Here is a 6086-nt window from a genome sequence, read left to right as displayed (position 1 = left end):
AGTTGACTCTCGAAATTGGCTCCTTGATCCGAATGAATGCGTTTAGGGAAACCATAGATGCAGAAGAAGTCATTCCAAAGGCGACGAGCAACCTGCTTTGCTGATTGGTTTTTGCATGGGAAAGCATGTGCCAGTTTAGAGAAATGATCCGTGACAACCAAAACGTCAACACTTTTTTTGTCAGTGTGCTCAGCAGTCCAAAAATCAATACATACAAGCTCCATTGGCTCGGAGGTGCAAATACTTTCAAGTGGGGCACGGTCTTTAGGCTCTGGAGTTTTCCCAACCACACAGCGAAAGCAGTTTCTGACATGATTGATAACGTCTTGCTCCATCCCTATCCAAAAGAATCTCTGTCTGGCAAGTGCGAGCGTGCGAGCCTGCCCCTGATGACCAGCGGAGTCATGGAGACCATTGAGGACTTGTGCCTTGAGGGCGTTTGGGACAACGAACTGGTGAGTTGTCATGTTCATTTGTTTGTCTCGTTTCACTTTGTAAAACACACCGTTCTTTATGGAGAGCTTGGGCCAATGTTGTAACAGCTTCAGCACACCACGAGGCTCACCAGCACGTTCACGTCTACTGGGCCTCCTGTGACGCTGGACATAAAAGAGAGCTCTGCCCAGAACATCATCCTGCTCCTGCAGATTTACCAGTTCACTACTTGGCAGAGAGGCAGTTTGGTCGGCAGGAGCGAGCTGGGGAATATCTGGTCCAATGCCTCTGACTTGGCTTAAACCTCCAGTGTCATGTGCATTCAACACAGCTGAGACGTCCTGTGAAGACAGTGATCCATGAGAGGATGGTGATGTGACAACAGCTTCCTCCTCAGACTGATCTACAACCATCTGACAGTTAGTAGTACATCTGAACGCATCTTGTACTGTCCTATCCAACAACCCACTGACTTGATTCTGCAACAAAGCATATGGCTCATTTACAAGGCGGTGGCTCATGCATGACTGGACAAATGGCTCTCTACTTAGTGCGTCAGCGACAACATTCTTTGGGCCAGGGACATTGTTCAAGTCAAAACTGTAAGCAGCAAGCTTCGAAACCCATCTCTGTTCACATGCATCTAGCTTAGGCTTAGTTAAGATATACGTCAATGGATTATTATCTGTCCAAACTGAGAACTTTTTAGCTCCTTTTAGCCAATGGCTAAATTTATCGCAGACTGCCCATTTAAGAGCAAGAAACTCAAGACGGTGTGCTGGGTAGTTAAGCTGCGAACTTGAGAGAGTTTTGCTGGCAAATGCCACAGGTCTGGCAATCTTTCCATCAGGAGGCACTTGTGAGAGGACAGCTCCTAAACCATCAAAGGAGGCATCAACAGCAAGGATAAATGGGGAGTCAAAATCAGGATGTGCTAGTGTAACACTGTGCATAAGGTCATGCTTTAAAACCCTGAAAGCTTCTCTGCACTCGTCAGTCCAATCAGATGGCGACAGTCTAACTGGGCCCTTTTTGAACTTTGGTTTATTTCCCCTTCCTCTTTTGGGTGATGCAGCGGGTTCAGCCACGAGGCTGAACAATGGCTTAGCTTTGGCAGAGCAACCTTTAATAAAGTGATCAGTGTTTCCCCCAGGAAATGTCTTAGTCAAGGTGGTCACTGTCTAGCCGTACAGGAGGCGCGGCGCAACTATTATTAGCCACTTGCTTGATTTCTTTTTAAATGCAGAGGTTATTGGTTGTTTTGGAACATGTATTTCCAAATTTAAAACATAAAAATAAAGCAGCATTTAAAATTCAGAAAAATTAATCTTGGCCTACACTAGCATGCTGTTTGAAAAATAATTCAATTATTGAAATAATACAATGTGTTTTCCCCTTAAAATGACTAATGCATTTCAAAGACAGTAACAGTGTGGCACTTCTGTAAACTTACTGAAAGGTGCCTGGGCCATCACTCTCATGCATGTATCAGACTTTTCTCTGCGCTGTATGAGCCGATAAGTTGTGTTGCCACGGTGATGTGGAGTCTTAAACTAGTCTAGCTTTGCAGAGCACTTCTTTCTGTTCAGCTAAATATATCCCCATAGAACCGCACTGCGTTTATTATCGCCACCGGTTAAATGTCGGTTTGCTGCTGCTCGTTTACTCTCCCGCGTACATGCCGTAGTCACGCGCAGCGCGGCACGGTCGCGCGCGCAGAGCCCCCGACACAGAGCAGCTGATAGTCTGAGCAGAGAGAAACGCTTGGAGACATATGTGCACATTTATTTACCGCAAATCACGGCCTTTTTTGACCATGAAAAATCACACATCGCGCTTGCTAGTACATTAATTGTGCAGCACTAAAAATAAAAAAATTAAAGATTTAATTTTTTTTTTTTTTTCTTTTTGGTCGGTCAGTAGTCAAGGCGGGGGGCTGGTGTTGCTAAGGCGGCCGCCTTAACTATAAAGCGCTGGGGGAAACACTGGTGATGGTAATAGAGGACCATACCTAAGAAGGATCTGATTTTCTTTGCAGACGGTGTCTCTCCATTAGGCTCCATCAGGTCAGCTTCCTGCACATCATTAATAGCCTGCACTTTACTCGGGTCAGTCTTAACACCATCTCCACATAGGGCTGCACAATATATCGAATTTTCATCGCGATGACGATATTGGCTTCCCACGATGACGTGTACATGAATGTGCGATATTTTAAATGTGTGCTCAGCTGCGAAGCAAATCAATCCCTCCCCAAACCACTCGCTGATCATGTGCCTGTTCATGCTCCAACCTGGCAACCCCAGGTTCCCCGAGAGCTGTCAATCAAAGTCCAGTGGCTCCGCCCCCAAAGTGTGAACAATTTTCTGCCCGCATAGGCAGAAAGCACTCCAAGAGCCGCGCGAAGAAGCAAGCTGCTGCTGCTGCTTATCGCGCGAGCGAGAGCAGACATCTGCGCTTGTGAAATCACATACATCCCCTTGTTAGTCTCTTTTTTTGTGTGGGACCGGATTTATAACCCATTATTACATGACACTTTGCCAGGTCTGTTATCCAGCCAGACAGACCGCTGTCAAGAGTATAATGTATAGCGAACGGGTCACCTAAGGACCTACGTCATAGTTTTGATGGATAGACGTCCACAAACAGGGCTACTCGTTCAGAAAACAATGGAATACTTTTTCAACACGTCTTTGCATGTATCAGGAGAGCAGGGAACACAGGAGTCATGGTTAATGTCCGACAGGACTCCAGCAAGACGACGTGAGTACGTTTTGCTTCAGGCTGCAGCCCGCCATGTAAATGTTCGGCAGTCATTTTCTCCGTGAATTGTTATAGATTTTGGGGAATAATGCTTTGTTAGCTAGATGGAGCTCTGGTTAAGCATGTTGGCCAATTACATTTACTGTTTGTACAGTGTGCGAGTCTTGAGTTGTGTTAGCAAAACAGTAGCTCTGTGGCTAACAGCTGAGCCGGAGCCTTCAGTCAGCTGAAGCAGTCTAGCTGGGCGAGTAGACTATTCCACCGTTGCTAGTTCGTATCCTTGGTCGTTCCTATTTGCTGGCGTATTGAACTACGTTTTCATTACATAAGAACCTAGTGGGTTTGCAATGACTATTCCAGTTATTAGACAAGCTCCCAGGGTTGCTAATAACTCCATACAGTCAGTGCCTCAGCGTACACACGACCTGAAGCGAAGATGAAACCTCGCGTTGGGAGTAAAGGCATGAGAGGCAGCAACATTTAACTAACGTGTTGCTGAGTGTTACCTGCCACTTCCCGTCTCCGTCCTTTCAAATTAAATTCCGACATAGTAGAGCCATATAGGTTGTGATTTATTTTGACAGGGCGCAGCTCATAATATACTTATTTTAGTTATACATTGTGGGCAAAATTTTATTTAGTTCAAAATCAAGTTTTATACACATCCATCATGCAGGTACAATGAATGGAGTAAAATATTTTATATTTTTGCTTTTAGGAGATGCAATGAGGTCAGGTGAGGAAACAAAGATGTGTTATTCAACAGAAATGTAGCACAAGGAAAAGTTAAAGCAGTGCTCTGTTGATTTGATTTTGAGTAAAGTTTTGGTGCAATATTTTGATTTATATTTTCTTTGTGGAAATGCATTGACTTCAGGTAAATATTTATTATATTTATGCAAATATATGTACATTATCAGTAATATTGCATAGCCGATCACATGGATATGAAAGCGCTGTTATGTTTACGTGACAATCCAATAAAAATATTTTACTCACTACAATTACTGAATAATCGTGGTAAAATATCGTGATATCAATATTGACCAAAATAATCGTGATAATCATTTTGGGCAATATCGTGCAGCCCTATCTCCACATATGATGTGCCCCAGGAACTTGACAGACCGGCGAAGAAAGTGGCACTTTTTAGGCGAAAGCTTCAAATTGTTGGCCGAAAGGCGGGAGAAAACCATCTGCAACCGCTGGAGTGCGACCTGTTCAGATGGAGCATAAACCATTAGGTCATCCAGGTAACATAACAGGCTTGTGAAATTATCATCACCAAAGATGGACATCATCATTCGCATGAAAGTAGCAGGGCTGTTTGTGAGACCCTGAGGCATCCTGTTATATTCATGTAGACCAAAGGGGGAAGAGAACGCTGTGTATTTTTTGTCATCCTCATGCAGCCTGACATTGTAGAACCCGGAGGTGAGGTCCATCGTTGAAAAGAACACATTTCCACCGAGTGCAGCGAGAGTGTCTGTCTGATGAGGCAATGGATGTGCGTCTTTGACAGTTCTTGCGTTCAACCACCTGAAGTCATTACAGATGCGGAGATCACCATTTGACTTGACAACCAGGACGAGGGGAGATGAATATTCACTCTGAGACTTGCGAATTATCCCCAATTCCTCCATATCATTGATGGCAGTGCGGAGCTTATCATAATGGCAGGGTGGGACTCGTCTGTATGGAAGTCTGAAAGGCTTATCATCCATTAAACGGATTCTATGTACAAAATCTTTTGCCTCACCGCAGTCCATTTTGTGCTTCGAGAATATGTTCTCATACTGTTCAATGATGTACAGCAGTTTATCTTTCCACTCCGGAGAGACTTCACAGGATAAAAGGTCCAAATCTTGCAGGCCAAGGTCGCTCAAGATGCGTGATATTTCTTCCTCCGACCTTGCTTTAGGAGGTGAACTGTGTGTGTGCTGCGCACTGGATTGGACGTGCTCTGGTTCCGGTAAGTCCTGCACAGAGAGACATGGGGACACATCGGCAACCTTTGCATTTCTCTTAAGCGTGAGTGGCTTTTCAGTTGGATTTAATATTTTCACTGGAACCCAGCCTTCTCCTGACAACGAAGTCACAACTCTCCCCACAAGAATTTGTGCAGGTCTGGCCTTGGACTGTGTGGGTTCAATGACAACTGTTTTTCCCACTGCAGATACATCAGAAGCAGGTAACTTAGCACACACTAAATGCTCAGACATCGGCTGTAAAGTGACACATCTTTTAAGTTTAGCCGTGCCGATCCTGTTCGGCGTCGCTCCGGCTTCACATTTATCCATGTCAGACAACAGAGACATTAAATGGGGTAGATTATCACCTTGAGTGTTTTCAACAGGAGATGTGAATTCACCAACTGTCTCCTTCATCTGTGAGATAAGCCACTTGATTAAGTTACTGCCAAGAATCATTTCATCAGTCTGGCCTGGCACAACCAGAACTGGTATTATCACTTTATAGCCATACACTGATGTTATGAGGTCATACATGGCGGTAGGCGTGACAAGGTTACCCCCACAACCAACAATGACAAACTCTTCAGCTGATTTCTTTTTCATGTCGGGGATGGACTGGGAAAGTTTGTTGTCAGCTGCCACACTTACAGTGCATGCCATAGAACCACTGTCCACTAATGCTCTCAGGACTAGATTATTAGCAGTGGTGACATCTGTGTAGAATAGGCTGTCAGTTTTTGAGAGTCTCTGCAAGTCTTGTACAATCATTGTTTTATGTGACGGCAAAATATTGCTGTAGGACTCACATAAGGTGTCATAATCTTTGATTTCTGTCATATTCAAGGTGGGAGGCTCACTTACTTGATCTACACTGTCCTCCCCTATGTGCAGATCATTTAGTTTCCCTGTTGACCA

This window comes from Ammodytes marinus (assembly GCF_949987685.1).
Source record: "Ammodytes marinus genome assembly, chromosome: 22".
Taxonomy (NCBI): domain Eukaryota; kingdom Metazoa; phylum Chordata; class Actinopteri; order Uranoscopiformes; family Ammodytidae; genus Ammodytes; species Ammodytes marinus.
This window is presented reverse-complemented; position numbering follows the sequence as displayed.